This window comes from Pogona vitticeps, chromosome 1, assembly GCF_051106095.1.
Source record: "Pogona vitticeps strain Pit_001003342236 chromosome 1, PviZW2.1, whole genome shotgun sequence".
In the NCBI taxonomy this organism is placed as follows: Eukaryota; Metazoa; Chordata; class Lepidosauria; order Squamata; family Agamidae; genus Pogona; species Pogona vitticeps.
In genome coordinates this window covers 269393048-269411207 of record NC_135783.1, presented here as the reverse complement: position 1 = coordinate 269411207, position 18160 = coordinate 269393048, and the positions used below count along the sequence as shown (strand labels likewise).

Genomic DNA, 18160 nt, shown 5'->3' with positions numbered 1-18160 from the left:
CCTTGTCAATTAAAAGCCCACCACAAAAGGAAGGTGGAGGAACAAGAAGGAGGGAGCAACTTCGTTTCCCAGAGGATTGCATTCTACAGCTTGGGAACAGACACTGAAAAGGTCCTGTCTCACATTCTCACCAAACATGCCCATGAGGGTAATGGGTCTAAGATATAAGTTTGCCCAAAAGATCTCAAAGGGTAATATGAGGTAATGCAGTCCTTCAGACAGCCTGGAGCCCATCAATCTAGGGCTTTATAGATTTTTCCCATAATGCCCTGGACATAACTTCATGGGTCCATGGTATCCTGGTAGCTTCCATGATACTCTGATGTATCCATGATAGCCATTTTAGGTAAGACATATATCTGTTCCACCTGCCCACCTTGGGATTCTACTTTAATCACTCTGCAGCAAGACTCAGCCTTTTGGTACCTCACCTCAAACACACCAGTAAGATCAGACAGCCTCTCACTACCATCCATGACAACAGAAGTTGTAAATATTGATTTAAGCATCTGCCCATGTTATGCATATATGGTGCTTGAACAGTGGTCTATCATCTATATGCACCATGAATTTTCATTTAAAAAGCCACCAAAGCAAACACAGTAGGCTCCCTGGCTTCAGGTTAAAATGCCATCACACGATTTATTGCGCTGTCCACAGAGGTTTATGGCCCTGCTGTTTAACTTGAGACAAGAGACTTATAAAATGGTTTTGAAAACAAACACCTCAGTAGGGTTCATAACTCATGGCAAGTAAATAAAAATAGATGAATGAAAGTTACTCAGGAACTGGTTTTCATTGTGGTTGAGGGATTAGAACAGAAAATGCTACAGAATTGTAATGTTACTTGCTTAGGTAAAAGATTGTATCTATAATCACATTTAAATAAAATCCTCAGAAAATGGGTCTTTTTCATCCATATCCTTGAAAATGTAATCTCAAAATTCTGTACAGGGATGCATGTAGACCCTAAGATGCATGCACAAACCCTATTCAGGCACTACTGTACCCAGAACCACCAGCCTGATGAAAGAGGAGTGCCTTGCCCTGCCCCCTCATCATTGCTTTATCCACGTTATCAGCAAAGGGTCTGGAGAGGAGAAGTTTCTGCTTGCATGGATACAGTGGATGATGCTATCTACAGTAATGTCTAGAGAGAGCTTCTGACAATGTAAAAGTGGGTTTCCATGATCATATGGAAATGCTAATTTACACTCGAGCACCATTCACATGTGTTGAAGAACACCCTGACAACTGCTTTATGTTTAGGTGAGAAGTAGTTAACAGAAGAAAAAAGTGGTCATCTTCTAGGATCTTCCCTTGCATGGTGTCACTTTGTGAATGGTAGCAACCAGAAGAGGGTATCCAGTAGACCAGCTTGGTTGCTGCCATTGGTGTTGTCAACATTCAGGGTGCCTTTGCTATGTAAAACTTGGCATCCTTTTTCCTGCTGGCAATGTGGGCACAATATAGTGCAGCTATAGCAGGCCATTTCCTGGCTTTTTGAATCATGGATTCGTAAACCTGATGTTTTTTGAAGAATTGAATTATAGCCATGCTGGACAAGGTGCCTGGTTGACAGGCAGAAGTATAAGAGGTCTTCCTGAATGAACTAGAGGCAGCAATATGGGAGACTCTTGCTTAGGGATAGGATGGGGGTATTCGTATTCCTAGACGAATACAAATATTTCTCTGTAGATGGATATAATGAGGGTCCGGCCCCATGGAGCCAGATCATCCACTCCACCGTTCAGCCACTGATGTGGGCGCAGCAGCATCTTCCTATTGCGCTGTGCTCTGCAATGGATTAGCCACTGTGTGTCCTGGCAGAGAGGCATGTCATCCCGCCTCCAGCTAGGAGTGGCTAACCCATTGCAGAGCAGAGTGTGATAGGAAGATGCCACTGTGCACAGGGCAGTGGCTGAACAGTGAATGGATGGTCCAGCTCCATGGGCCGGACCCTTGTTATTTCCACCTGCGGGGAGATATTCATATTCATCTATGAATACCCCCATCTCTACTTAGGGATCCTCCTAACGACTTACTAAATGTCAGGATCTGGGTGGTGGCAGGGCTTCCCCACACCTCCACCCTGGCAGCTGCAGGATCAGGGCCAGCATGGTCCCAGGAAGAGCCCAGCATTTGCAGGATCAAGCCGTACTGGGGCAGCAGCTGCTCAGGCTCTCATGAGGTCTACCTGGGAGCACTGAGGGAAGGCCTACTTAAGGAAGGACTCTCCCTCCCAGAAAATGTCTGAGCAACATAGGTTTGTAGTTGTGCTTCTGCTCTAAACTTTGGTATTCTTGACTCTGCATTCCTGCTCCCTTCTCCAGCTCAGTGCTCCCACTCTTGTGGCCCATTTTCTGCTCCTGTGCTCCTACACTGGCTATTTGGTCAGTATGTGAGTTTGGGTTTGGCCCTCTGTGCTGTTGGCTGGGTTCTGGTGCCCTGGCCCCTGCTATTGAAGGCAACTGTGCGCAACCCAGACCCTGACATTAAACCATTGCTAGGCAGTGAGATGGTTGGACAGTGTCATTCAAGCAACCAACATGAATTTGACACAACTCTGGGAGGCAGGAGAGCCTGGCGTGCTCTGGTCCATGGGGTGATGAAGAGTTGGACAAGACTAAACAACAACAAGGCAGTCATATACTCTAGGCACTGATATGGAATATGTTTTTAGATGGCTCCACATATCACAGTTATGATTTCTATCATTCAGTCCAAGTAAGTACCTCCCTCTCAGCTTTTTAGATAACAAACCAAAACTGGTCCGGGGGCCCTTTTTAAATGATATTAGCTGGGTGGAAAGCTGTGTGGGTATGTTTTGTTGTGTGCCCAGCCAATGAGTAAACATAATTTAAATGCCTGCCCTCTCCCTTCCTGCTCAGCAAATAGTACAGAAAGGCCCCTTCCTAAGGTGGAAGTCATACTGTCAGGTTGAATTTATTTCTGTTCAGACTTTTTAAGAATCCAGGTTCAAGTCACAAGGTGTTTAAACTAGTGTTCACATGCACTAAAGGGAAATCTATTTCTGGTGGTTTTACTGATTTTGGCATTGACACTGTTGAAATCAACTATTTTCCTTCCTATTTTAGGAGCAAGCTGTTTTTAAAATATTCTCGAAGGCTTTCACGGCTTTTAAAAGTTTTTATTTTATTTTATTTTATTTTAAAAAGTAAATGATACATCAACAGATTGAGCATCTAGGTCTTAGATTCTAGGAGGTGCCTCCTGGTATCATAATACTCACTAGAAACCATGGGTGAAATGCCAGAGAAGGTAGACTTCCATCTCCTTTGCAAAGCTATGCTCTCGGTGTGTGCAGACAATGCTCCCGGTGTGCACCTGCTCTTTGCCCACTGGTTTTCTGCTGCTCCACTGGTTTCTTCATCAGCTGAATGGAGAGAACAGGATAAGTGGTTGTAATGCTGAAAGTATTTTAAGAAAGATTTTAAGAAATATTAAGAAATATTTTAAGAAATAATTTAAAAAATTAAAAAGGAAACCAGTGGTGCCCCTGCCACCCACAATTCACATAGGCACAAATTAAAATGACAGCAGCATTCACATCCATGAAGCCATATTGAATGAAATTGATTTTAGAAGTGACGCATAAAAAACTAGCCAGTTGAAAAAAATTGCTTTGCAGACTATATAAACAGGTTTCACCTTTGATCCAGCCGCTGGAGGGTCCCTGACCTCGAACAGCGAGGCTGGCCTTGCCCTCCACCCGGGATAGCGCGAGAGGGCCAACGCGACTTCCGGGTGGGAGGGGAAAGCCCTGGTATTTAAAGGGCCTTCCCCTTCCGGAATGCCATCTTCTTTTCAGGCACCCACCCGCCCTCCCATACTCCAGTGTGAGTTATTCTGGTTGCCGTTATGGGGCCGGATAGGAATTTTGGCCCCCATCCTGATTGGCCTATGGATGGGGGAATTTTCGCCTATCCCACACTGGAAGGGGTTTCGGTGGCATGCCAGTGGAACTAGCTCTGGTCACACTACGGCGGGTAGTGCGGAAAAATAGGCATCTACGGTGGGTCCCGCAGTAAATTCAAGTAAGCCAACAGTACATCCTGCCGCACGGCACTGCGGATCGTGCGATTACAGTGCCTGTGGCGGAAGGATGCGCTGGGCCACTCCAGACTAACAACCCTCAAACAAAGGGGGATAAAGGTCTGGGGGTTTGGGTTAGCGGCCGGCCGGGTCCCTGCGATCCTTTATGGTCGCGGGATCCCGGGCGGCCGGGGACTCGCCCTTATGATAACCCTCTTTAAATGTTTCCGCACTACAGCAGGCCCCTCCTTCAGAATAAAATCTTGGTATATGATTGTGTGATTAATAAAGTGTGGCCCATATTTAAACCCATACTATTGTCTCGCGCTTTATTCCGGGGTTGGGGGGGCAATGGATTGTATGAACAATAAAATCTAAATCAATTAAATGATGCTCGAAGCTGGTTCTTATTGCCAGTTTGATCACAGCCTTTGTTACTGCTGAAAAAGCAGTGAATTACAATATGGTCGTGAACAGGCTCAGAAGTAACACAGCAACACTTTTGTTACTGTGAAAGTGTCATGCTAGCAAACACATTAGTTGTAATGTGTTACTTCCAAGCTTTTACTCCAAGTAAACCACTTAACCCTTAATTCAGTGAAACCTAAAGATGAGGTCAAAACCAGATGTTGGAGATAACTCATAATTAGAGCTGAAAGCATGTTAATGTTGCAAAGAGCAGACAGAACAAAACAAGCTGATCCGGAAAAGTCCAAAGGTGAGAGAAACTTGTGTTGTGGTACTCAGATCTGTGTTATGAAATTTGCTCTTTTAGCCATGGCCTATTTTTGGTTTGTGTCAATATTGGAAAATAGTTTGCCCTAGAGTGAGTCATTTAGATTGTAATAAACCATGGGGTGGGGGAGATCTTTGATAACTCCCCTGTCATCACCTTCACAGTACATGACAACTTCTTCAAAACATCTGATAACTCCCCATCAAGACCCAGTTCCTCAGTGTAGAATTATAACATGAGTTAACAAGGTCCGAATCAGCCTACTGCTTTTCTCACCAGATGAGCCCCAGTTTTGTAAACTCAAATGCTCCTACATGCTAAAAACACAAGGCTATAATTCTACAGACATTTTTTCACATTCAGAATCCATGGGCATGTTCCTACTTGCACATTGATAAGTCAGCTTTTGGCATTTATAAATTCACAATTCAGTAACTTACGACTGGTTGTCTGTGGTACACCATTATACAACAATACAACAGGGAGCAAAATGTTTGAATTTTGGCCAAAGTTCTCAATATAAATTACATCAACTCAAGGTCCTCCTGGATGAAAATGTGAATCCCAAAACTCTGGGAAGAAAACAAATGCTTAGATCTGAGTTTTAAAGCAATCAATGTCATCAAATACTCATATCATCTGACTATTAATATTTATGACAACAAGCTTAAAGATTCCCAAAGCTTCAAAACATAATCTAAGGGTTATTGTTTGTTTTTGAAATGGACTTCATGTTGCTTCAACCGTCATATATTTCTATAAAAACTGCTGTTTTCTGGAGTGGCCTTAGCAATGAAAATGGAAATTTTTGGCAACCGTTTATTATCTTCTGCCTTTCAGCGAGGATCAGTCAGCTTCTTAATATCTCAGATTATGTATGTTACCTACCTAGTACCATATGTCAAAACACTGTGAAAGACAGAAGGACTGTTTAACCTTCAAAGGATATAAATAGCTTCACTGTCTGTTTGCTTTATTTATTTGATTTACCTTGTTTATCTTCCTTCTTTTCTCCAGCCCACTGGGCATTTGGAATACAGCACAATTGACCACAAAACAACCTCCACTGTAAGAGGAGATTTTTTTTTTAAATGGAAGGAAGGTATTTAAATGAAGAAAAATAAATCACAAGTAATAATCAAAGTATTTATCTATCAGTTTTATAATGTCAACTTCCATAAAAGAGGTCACATTTCCTATCTAGATTCTTTATTGATCTTTGATTTTTCAACCTGTTGCAGACATACACACACACACACACACAGCTGACATACCATCACCCTCAATATACTTATTTTAATGATGTATCTTATTGGTATAACTCCATAGCAATGCTTGGACATTTAGAATTATTTAATATTTATATAGTGCGTCAGCCTGGTGCTCAGGTTGCAACCGTACAATAATTTCACATTCAAATAATGTGAAAATTGGTATTAGACCAAAAAAAGAAAAAGGGGAAGTTCTAGAGGCTCCACTTATGAGTAGCGCAGAAAGAAAAGATCTGTACACCTGCTTAGAGATGCCAGTGGAGTTAGTTACCATGTTTCCAGACCTGCTTAGGTAGCCATTATGGAAATTCCATGGGTGACATCGTCTTTCTGGCTAACGGAAGAAAAACCACAAAGTCAGCCAAAAATTATAATCTGCACATAGATCTAGAAGAGGCAAGTGGAGAAGCCTGGGCTATTTCTCTCCCCTCAGGTGCAAAGGGATGTCCTTTCATGTTTGGTTTTCATTTACTAATCCAGACCTGTAGAGAAGGAACTTATGTATTTGTCCCCCAAAGGTGCTGTATGTCCCCGAAGGAAATCTGCTATCAGCCATCCTTCTAGGGCAAGTGACAGCTATGGGAAACTCAGTCTGGATCGGACTTAGATCAGATGCAGAGTGAAATCCCTCATGTTCTATCTTTTGTGGTTCCTTCAGGACAGCTTCCCTCTCAAGCACACAACTATTCTTAGGTAAAGAAAAATAAAAAAGGAAAACTGAAAGATCTACTCATTATCATGTCTTCTAGGAATGTGGAGCACAGGGAGAATACCTGAAGCAAGCAGCTGCTGTCCCTAGTTGCTTATGGCCATGCTTTTTCACACTGTTCTTTCCATAAATAAACTACAATGTTCAGGTTTCTTACCTCTTTATTGCTTCTCTTTCTCTCTTTCAGACACACATTCTTTGGGTAGAGGAAAGAAAAACCCTAAAGATTTAAAATGTTATTTCTCTATATCAATCAGGAAGTAGGGCAGAGAATGCTATTTTTACCCACTGTTACCCTGTGTTAGCATTCTTTAATCCAACTTCATCAGCATGGTTAGAGAGGAGCAGCTAACTGTGCTCCCCCCCCCAACTGGTCCTTCTCCATAGGAGCAGGGATGAATCCAAGGAAGAGACGTTCCTACTCATATGTAGGCTTCACACAAGCAGAAATCTCTCCTCTCAAACTCATCTCTACCCACATGGAGAGCAGCAAAGGAGTGGCCAAATGTAATTTCTTCTTTCTACAAATTTGTAGAGCAAGGGTTTGAAAATTGGAACATAGCTTTCTAGTCTGAAGTCTGTGGAGTGGGCATGGCAACATTAGTTTACCCAGGAGGTTAAAGGATATGTATGTTTTGCCATTGTATGTGTTGTACCTACTCATGCCTTTGTTTCACAATTTCATTAAGACCAAAACAGTTCTTCAAAATATTTTGGCACAGAGGAACTACAGCCACATTCTAGCTGTTCTTGCTTCTGTCCTGTCCCAGAAACCAGAGTACAGATCATGTGATCATCTTCTGGAATCCTCTAGCGCTGAGAAATTCTACACAAGGGAAGTTTCTGTTGGAATATGTATGTAGTGTATATATACTTATACAGTGGTGCCTTGCAAGGCGAATGTAATTTGTTCTGCGAGAAGCGCTGTCTTGCAAAAAAATCGTTTTGCAAAAAGCGGCTTCCCACAGGAATGCATTGAAATGCATTCCTATGGGAACCTCGCAAGATGAATTAATTTTTTTCGTCTTGCAAGGCATCGGTCTCGAAAAGAAATCATCTTGTGAAGCACGGCCATAGAAGAAGCCGTCTTGTGAGGCACCATAGCAATCGAAAAAAACATTTGTCTTGCAGTTTTTTCGTCCCACGAGGCATTCGTTTTGCGAGGCACCACTGTATTTCTATTTTGAAAAGCCAAGAAAATTCTGGTTTATGAATGTGAGATATTGTGTTTCTGCAGCCATGATTTAAAATGCCAGGAAATGGTCCAATATTGCTGCACAATATTATCCCTGCATTGCCAGCAGGAAAAGGAATGCCAAACTTTACCTAGGAAATGAACACCCATGTCAGCAGTCAAGATTGTCTACAGCTGTAGTTCACAACCTTGAGTAACCCAGGTGAATTGGGCCTACTAGGAATTGGGCCTTCTCAGTGGCACTCTTTTCCTGTGAAAGTGTATCAGGTCCCATTCCTCCCCAGCTTCAGGAAAGACCTAGCTCTTTGCTCAGGCTTTCTATTCTCTTGCCCCTGTTTCATTCTTCCTCGTGTCTCCAACTTTTGATGACGTCCCTTTTTATAGGTTGATTGTTTGGTTTGCTGCCATTTTGTATCTTAGTATAGAATTTAGCATATATTTAGGCTGTGTGGGTTTTTGTCTAATGTTTTATTTATCACTATCACTGAAATTTAGTTTATGTTTGCTTATGTTCTGATTGTAAGCTGCCGAGAGCAGTGGCCAGGCCACTAGATGGGCAGGATAAATCTAAATCTAAATCAATCAGTCATTATGATGAAATTTCTGCTTTGTGGTAGAGGGAGGCAATTGGCAGGGCCTTATACATCTAGATGATTGGTCACACTCATAAGTGAACTGGCCCTTGAACTGATTGCAAATGTGTATGGAGAGTGTTCCTTTGACTTCGCATTTCAGATCTTGGATTTTGCACATATGAAGAATGGAATCTGTATTTTCACATTTTTCTCATCTGCACCAAGAACCTTCCTTTTCTTTGCTGAAACAAGGTACCAGCTGAATGTGACCTTTGCTGCTGGTCTTGTTTTTGAATCTGACGCTGCCAATATTTCAAACACAAGGGGATGATTCATAAATTTCTGTATTAAGGAGAGGTTGAGAGAATACTTCAAAATATTTCCTGCTCCATTCATCTTTATGTAGTGTAGCAAATCAGCAAATACAGAAAGGTGGGTGGTTTCGAACTTGGTTTAACATAAATTTTTCAATCCAAGAGACATAGCCAATCAGATGCCCTAATTTAAACTTCCCTCCGAAAAGTTCAAGCAAATTCACACTAAACAACTTTGACAATTGTTTTGTGTTTGCATGAGAAGTGGTTAACTGATGGGGAAAAAGGAGTGAGGTTCTGAGATTTTTCCCTGGTTCGTGTCTCTTGGTGAAATGAATTGAGCACAAGAGACTATCCTAGACCATCTTATCTGTTGACATTGTTGTCATCAATATTCAGACTGTGCTTTGCTATGTAAAGCTTGGCATCCTTCTTCCAGCTGGCAACATAGGCCCATTGTTGTGCAGCAATATCGGGCCATTTCCTGGCAATTTAAATCATGGTTATGGAAGCATAATATTGCAAAACCAGAGGATTTTTTAAAAAAAGAATTGAATCTAAATGGAAGTTTTGGTTCCAAATTTATAATTCTGTCCAACAATACAAATCCATGTATTATTGGACAGAATTAGATATTTGGAACCAAAACTTATGATGAAGAAATGAAAAAGAGCTAAATAAGCATGAGAAGGCAGGAATAGGAGAGTATTACACCATGATAATTTGCTGTTCAGTTGTAAGACAGGGGACGGGTCTATATTTTTAAGATTTACAGGGAGATACTGAAGATATATTTAAAAAGGAATTCCTTTTGATTCAAAAGAGGCTTTTCCCTCCTCCAGGAAAATAGGTTAAGATTTGCAGTCACAACCACCTTCTGAACACAAAACTGCTAGGTTATTTGATCATATGGCATAAAATCAGTGGTATTTCAAATGCAGCTCATATTGATCTGACACGGCCTAGCTACTTTGACAGTGTGTTTGTTCCATGTGGCATGTTAGATCTCCAACTGTTATTTGGCTGGGTTGTTTTCATTTTGAAGCTATTGTTTCCTTTTGACAAGAAAATGGAAAGAGAATTTATAACTGGCAGTGTGGAAGGAATAGTGATTCAATTCCAGCCCCAAAAGGTAGCAAATAGGTTGCCAGTCCATAAATTTAAAGTCATCTTTCTGTTCAAGCTTGCAATAAGTTAGACAAGTGGGGTATGCAACACCTGACGTAAGTACTTAGTAGACAACTTTGCCAAGCAAAACCCATCTCATCTATCCTGAAGTGTAACATCAACAGTACGTGAAAACATTGCTTGGATTGCAACCAGCCATTTACAGGAAGCCCACACAGAGATTCTAGAGATAACAAACTGCTTCCATAATGAAGTTTGCCTACTACAGACAGAATCTTGGCTTCACAGAGACATCATGGCTGGAAACTAGCCTTTTGGAGAAATGGCATAAGGTTCCTGAACAAGTTAAAGATGGAAAAAAACTTGGCACACAACCTTTTTAAATAGTACTGACTGGGACAGAGTCACAGATCACAGTATTCAGGGAATTTATGAGAGAAATGTGAGCTATTTGTTAATGAACATGATGTCAGCTACAGTGGTATTTCAGATTTATATGCAAGAGATGCCAACAGGACCCTTGCTGCTTATTCTTTGCACTTCTCCATCACTACATAATAATTTTAAAAGGGTGTTTTTAAAAAGAAAAAACTAACATTACCTAACATACGCTCCATGATTTTTCCTATTCCCCTTTTAAAGCCGTCTGACAGCTCTTCAAAATGGAATGTTCATTCTACCTATCAGACAAAATGTAAATATACAAAAACGACAAAACATGTGGCACCTTAAATACTATTATATTTTAATATGAGCTTTCGTGAATCACTTCCACTTCTTCAGACATATGGAAAAAAATGAAATACAGAATTAAATATAGAAATCACAAGTAAAACATTCAAAACGGTCATTGGCTTTAAGAATGTTGGGTGTGTGGTTACATCTCATGTGAAGTAATATATGGCCTATGTTTGATGCTAGGTTCTATTGTAGACATTCCCACAGGAGACAGAATGCAGATAACCAGGCAAGAGCAAAATAGGGAGGAAGAGGGGTTGGTGGTATAATGAAGACCAACTGTGAGCAGTAACAGGAATAATGGGTATCTGTCAAAAACCCAAGGGGTGGGGAAATGAGGGGGAGAAAATATATAAATAAACATAAAAGAAGATAGCAGAAGAGTCATGTGTGTTAGTATGGGGAATACTAACAGTTTTTGTCTTTGAGTTTTGTAAAGAAAAATTGGTCTGGTAGTTGTGAAGGAAAATTACACTAGGTAAAAGCTTAAGTCATTTGGTAATGGCTTAAGAAATCTAGGCTTGTATTCAATCCATTTTTACGGGTGTCCATCATGCATATAAACTTTATCTCATCTGTTTCCCTTTGTATTCTTGATCTGTAGTGCTTCATTTCCAAAATAACAATTTTTATATCTTCTGAGGAATGTCCTGGTTGATTGAAGTGGCTGGATACAGGGTTTGTGTATTGTGGTTTCTGATGTCCAATTTGCATCCGTAGATCTTTCACATAGAGATTGTCCTGTTTGTTTTGTTTTTGCTTGTGTTTCTTTGGATTTTACCTGATATGCTTGCACAGACTAACGTGGCTACGTCTTCTAAAATTAAAGCTTGTTTTACCTAATGATTTATGGCAGATGTTATCAATATTTTTTCTCACTATCTATAGGCTTAATTCTAATAGTGCCACAATCCATGAATTAGGGAGGGTTTTTTCCCCTCCCTTCCTTAGGCATGATTTATATTTTATTTTGGTTTGTTCCAGGGACAGAGTTTAGTGCTATGGCTTTCCCACAATCAAAATCTCCAGTTGCAAGCTATGAATTAGACTGCCAATTTGCTTCACCCCCCCCCCCAAAAAAAAACAGCTTTAGAGGAGATACTCCAGAAAGGAACCTAATTTTCAAACATCTATCGAAGGATTTCTTCAGATTTCCTGGAAAAGTGCTTTTAGTGAAGTGGCTTTTCAAAAAAAAAAATTTGGGCTCTGATCTTGGTAAGCCCCAGCCGTGCTCCTTCATAACAAACTGGGAGAGGTAGGAGTGAAACATCTACCCATTTGGAAGAGTGTTACGTTGGTGGTCACCATCACATCTTAACAAGAATGAAGACCAAGTTTTAACTATACTCCATGCAAAGTACATCATCAGTACTGAATCCTATCCCACCTAAGACTGAGGCTGCACTCCTATGAGTATTTGCACTAAATTAGACTTACACAGAGCTGCTCCTCTTTTGTGAAACTACAGTTCTCCCAAATTACTGTCAAGCCAAAACAGGGACATGTAAAGTGCTACACTGTCATACTAGAATGTAGAACTCATCTTTTCTTTCCCTGCATACACAATATCTAAGTCTCCTAGGCTGCTTTTTATTTTCATCTTTTCTGCCAGATGATATTAGTTCTGGCCTTTAGAAAGCACTTGGGAAGGGAAATGTAGGCAAAATTCATTTTGCAACGTATATGAGGTGCTAGATAACATAAACAACACCAGCTTTCTCTGGGTGGATATTTATCTTGCACTTCCTGGTTTTAGTTTCCACTGCAGCAAGACACGGTGCATGATATATATGTAGGGAAACAACAAATACAGAAAACAGAGATTGTCTTAATAAGCACAGCTCCTCACAACTATCTCTGATATTAGTTAAATTTCTACAAAAATTTTACAAAATAGCAAGCTCAATAAGGTTCTGTTAAATCTAAATCTGGTGCATGGCAAATATCTAACAGTCATAAGAACTACTATAAATATGACTAAAATTCTAATACATGTTGTGTCTTAAGTAAATAACAGAACAGAACAGCCTGTTTAAAAAAGGAAAAACAGCTGGGAGAAGTTTTATTTGTGTTGTATGAAAAAAACATGAAGGTTTGCCTGTAGTAAGATCTTTCTCTAACATAGGTCAATACTCAGCTGGAGTTAATTTAACCACCAGATGACCTGCAGCTGCTGAAAACATCTGGAAACCAGTGTCAGTGCCAACCAGTGTTGCTTTCACATGATTCAAGCTGTGCTGCCTTGTGCTTAACAATTTTTCCTGCTAAACTTTGACAAGATTCAAGAATGTGTTCAGGGTCATCCTTAGTTAACCTTGAACTACAGTCATTGTGGCTGCCACATGATTTTTTTTTGCATATCCCTCTGTTGCCTCTGTCCATTTTGAGCAGCACAAAATATGATTACATCTCAGCCCTACCTATTATCTGATTCGAATTAGAGCAGGACTGCATAGTTCACCATGAGATTAAACACATAAAAAAAGGACAATCTGTGAGGATTTCTGATGCACAAGAGGGAAACAATGGAAGAAGGGCAAAGAGCAGGTTTAGTACCCTGGAGGATTATATTTTAGGCAGATAACAACCCTATGTTCCTACCTTTACTTTTTTATCCTTATTTCACAGTCCATCTTCTTTTTACTGTGCCTTTAACAGCTTTGTTATTCTGAGAAATTTAATTGTTGAAACTTCTTCCAACACTTCTCTCTAAACCAAGAGAGAGCCTTAGCTTTAATTTCTTCATCCCATGTTGTACAAGATCAGTCTAACAAAAAATGTAGCAACATTAGGTAGCCTAGTTCTGTGCTAAATGTGAGCTTCAGTCACAACAGTGAGAAGGTCTCAGCTGCTGAATGGACGGTTTGCCACCCTGGAACAGCATAGCTGGGTTTGCCTCACCGTCCTGGATGGCGCGGGACTGTGCCGGGTCACATGACTAGTTTGGGTGAGGGAGTCCGGTTATTTAAGCAAGCACTCCCCTTCATTCGCCCTCTTTCCTGTTCGGGCACCCACCTGCCCTCCCTATTTCTAGTGTGATTTTTATGGTCGCCTTTTAGGGGCCAGATAGGAATTTTTGACCTTCATCCTGATTGGCTTTTGGATGTGGGGATTTTGGCATTTTTGGTGGTTGATTTGGTCACACTTATGCTGTGGCGGGTAGTGCGGAAAAACAGGTAGTCTTGGTGTGTCCCATTTGTAATTCAGGTAAGCCAACAGCGAATCCGACCTCCCGGCTCTGCGGATCGTGCGATTACAGGCTCCCCTCTTTTGATAATGTTTGAAGATATAGATCGATGTGATTTGATTTAATAAAGTGTGGCCCGTACTTAATCCATATCACTGTCTCGCGTTTTTATTCCGGGGCTGGGGGGGCAAAAACAGAGGGTTGCATGATAAGAAACCAGGATTTATATTCAAACACCACTATGAATTATTGTGAGGACATGCTCCTGTGGGAAACGCTATACTGCTGTGCAAGCATTTTCAACACCCAGAGAAGATGCACCATCAAAAATGATAGTTTAGGTTTAGCCAGAACACTACAAAATCCATTTAAAAATAATCAGTTTAGGAGGATAGAGATTTAGCTAAGGAACAAAGAATATTGGCAGCATAACTTTCCTTGAAAGTCAAAATAAATGCAAGTGCTTCATTTTTCTCAGTTTAGTCCATGTGCATTTTAAAACAAGGCTGTGCTAGAAAATAATGCTCTGGATAACCAAACATTTAAGAGAGTTTTATGCTTTCTTCATTTGCAGCTGTTGATTTGCATTTTTAAATTCTAGCCACACAGAATTTATTTACATCTTCTTTGACTCAATGTTCTCCTCCTCCCATTCTGCCTTCTAGAGCAAGTTTTTCCCTGAAGCATCACACATCATGAATTCACTCACATTATAACCTTATTTTGTATGGCTCTCCATTATTCACTCACATTATTTTTTTGATATGGACGTCCTCATAATTAGGAAGCAGAATTAAATAGGGTACTCCAGGATGGAAATACCCAGATCAGAAGTAAAGATGGGGGGAAATGGTTAAACACTCTCAACTATTAGAAGTAACTCAAACCACATTCTACCAAAGAAGTCAAAAAAAGAAAGAAAGAAAAATATTAAATACGAAATTTGATCATCATCCATTTCCAAGGGAGAGAATGGTTCCTGGATATGTCTGCCTGAAGGAGGAGTGGGGGACACGTGGCTCCCAAAGATGCCACTATCAGCTCATCTACCTCAGTGAACAGTGAATGATGCTGGGAGGTGGGAGTCCAGCAGCATTTGGAGAGCCATACAAAATTATCCCAAGTCTGCAGCATGTGAATTAGCAACAGAGACAGAGTCTTCTCTAGGAGAATATATTCTTAGCTGTGTAACCAAAGACTACCCATCCAGTCTGATGTTTTATGTAATGATCAGCTTGTGATCTTTACATAAAACTAAATTTTTTGTCACTTACTCTTCAGGCAATCAGAAAAGAGTCCATTTAAAAGTAAGGGGAGAGACAGAGATTTAGCTGTGCCCTTGTCTGTCTTTGTCTTCACTGAAGAAGGATGGTATTAAGAGGAAAGTCTTTGCTACACATGGATCCTCTTCATATAATCAAGAACAATTGATTCTTCAAGATCCCTAATTGCATGGAGTGCCTCCATGTGTAGCAGAAGTTATCTTCTTTAGACAGGCCCTTTTCCCATGGAGACAGTGATAAACAGAGAGCAAGACCAGAATCCTAACCCATTCAAATTAAGATTTTCTAGATGTATTGAATAGGGCTACTGACATTCGATTACATAGTTGTCAGACCTGGTCACCAGACTGCCTTTAGCCCTAGTAGAAGCCATTTAGCAAAGCTTGACAGGAGCTAAATGTCATGTTGTTATCACTAGTTTCCTGTCTCTGGCTATGCATTTACATGCATAGTCCCTGTTTCTTTCGCATCCATCCATTCAAGCAGAGAGAGATGCTCTATGATGGCTTTCTTCTCTGGTACTCTAAGAGAAAAAGGAAATAGCACTTCCTGTCTTGAGAGGGCCAAGTACAGATTTAAAACTCAAAGGAAAAACTTTTGCTGTTATTTTAATGTTCTAGCAAGATTAACAGCAGGCGCCCATCTTTTGTGCAAACAGCTGCCGCTGACAGCTTCTCCCTGAACATGTTTGCCAGATGGCTAGGCAGTTACAGCAAGGTGGGCAAAGAACCGGAAGGGGCGGAGAGCAGCCTGACCTTGCTGGTGAGAAGGGCACCATGCCAACAGACAGTTCACAGGGTCCTTGCTAGAGATAGAAAAAAAACTGCACGGAAGGAGCTGTTACTTTCATACTTTTTATAACTTAACATAATTCATGCATGGAAGCCACATGGAATCCTTTGCCGCAACATCGAGGGTGTGGAGCTGCAGAATGCACCTTGAGAATAGCTCCAGGAAAATCATCAGCGCTTCCAGAAACCAGTACTGAAGAATATAAATGGGAAATTTGTAGCAAACTCCTAGGGACAAGTGGAAGAACCTAAGGAATAGATGCTGTTTTGAATGACATTTCTGAAATATGAACTTTTAAAGTGGATGCCTTCACATGCTTGTTCCATCTTTTTTTTTTTTAAATGATGCTTGTTTCATCTGTCTTTTTTAAACTATTCTGGGAATCCAGACTATCTCCCTTAGTCTATTTCACAATGCAATCTTTTGTCACCTAACTTTGTGACTGAAATTGCAAAAGGTGGATCACCACCAGTAGTCCTGATCCCACAGCAGTGATCTGGCAGCAATTTGTGACCTGTAGCCTTCCCCAAGGCAAAAGAGAGTGTCCTAGGGAGCCTTGGAACCTAAAACAGGGTATAATAGTAATAACGGTATGCCATCAAGTCAATTCTGACTCATGGCAACCCATTTCTGGATTTCCAGGTAGAGAATACTCAGAGGTAGTTTACCATTCCCTTCTGGAGGCATCCTGAGATTGTGCTGTTTTGTGCAAGGCCACACAGGCTGTTTCTACTGACAGGAGACACAGCAGGGAATTGAACTCCCATCTTCTCGCTCTGCAGCCAGATACCTAAACCATTGAGTTATCCAGACAGCTAAATGGGGAATAGCATTTAATTAGTATAAATTAAATCTTTCCAGTGCCCAATTGGGGTTAGGCCAGGTGCGAAGTTAGGCAAAACACATTTTTAATGAACTACAAAGTGTTTATAATGGGAGAGAAGACCTTGTTATCTCAGTTAGTTGTGTGGGTTTTTTTTAAGTGTACATAAAATTATTTCAAGGAATTTTTGAAGAAGAGTCTTCCAAGTATGCTCTGACATGGCATTAGATAATGGAATGTTTATCAACAGGCAATGGACAGTTAATCAGAGTATGAACTAAAAGTATATCTGAACAACCCACAGGTGAATGGGAGAGATTAAAATTCAGTGTTTCATTTTGCTTTGTGAAAGCACAGTTCCCCAATCTGCCCATGAAATGAACCACAAACTGGCCTGGTTCATGGATTTTTTGCTTTGTGATTAATTTTGTGCCCATCTCTAGTACAGACCTTTTATAGCAAGCACCAAAGACTTAATAAATATTGTCCAAACTGTTTACTGCAAGTAGCTAAAACCTCAGCCAAATATTGGCAAAATGCTTTTGGATGAAGGAGGGATAACTTCCATTTTTTTACAAGCTAAGAGAGTAAAATATAGGACAAAATTAGATGAGATTCATAAGAAGAAGAAACAATACATGAGCAACATCACTCATAAGAAATAGAACTTTACTTGCTGGGTGGATATTTATCTATTATTTGCTAAAAGAAAGATATGTTACAAGAATACTATTATATGATGTGTCTTTAAAATCGTTTACACAATATTAACAAAATGATCAACATAGTCTGAATATAAAATGTGGCTAAAATTTCATAAATGTTTCATAAAATCTACCCCCCCTCTTTTTTTTGCTACAGAATGAATTGAGAAGCAGGCAAACTGATGCTATTTTATTTGGTTCTCTTGCTATATTTGGAATAATATTATTTATACTCTTGGAACGGTTTTTATTTTCTACTTAATATATATGTTTGCTCAATAAAAAAAGAAAATATAGCAGCATCAGTTTGCCGGGTACTCAGTTCACTCTCTACCAAAAACAGGGGGTGGATGCCATGAAACATTTCTGAAAGATATCCAAAAGCCTGTCATGAGGTGCAAATGAATTTGTATCTGAATTCTTTACAAACTAAACACTTCACTTTGAAAAAGAATGTTTGCAGCGAACTGATCCACAGATATATGTGGTCCTTTGGACTTGTTTAATAGGAGTCAAAGAAGAGGTGATACGTTTAGACCTATTAACCAAACTAGAGATGGGGACAAATATAAAAACGGATCGGCTTTTTCGATGAAAAGAGCTGATTCTTTAAATAGTCGTCCCTTCATATTCGTGGGTTCCAGGGACC

The 18160-nt window shown here is 40.3% G+C and overlaps 1 long non-coding RNA gene across 1 annotated transcript in view; it reads right to left on the bottom strand.

Moving 5' to 3' along the window:
* Positions 1–3250: 3250 nt before the first annotated feature.
* The window catches only part of LOC144586148 (uncharacterized), a 47948-nt gene continuing 33038 nt past the window's right edge, over positions 3251–18160 (bottom strand). Inside the window, exon 2 of the long non-coding RNA XR_013540900.1 lies at positions 3251–3397. This is a non-coding gene — a long non-coding RNA (uncharacterized LOC144586148). The remainder of the gene's footprint in view (positions 3398–18160) is intronic.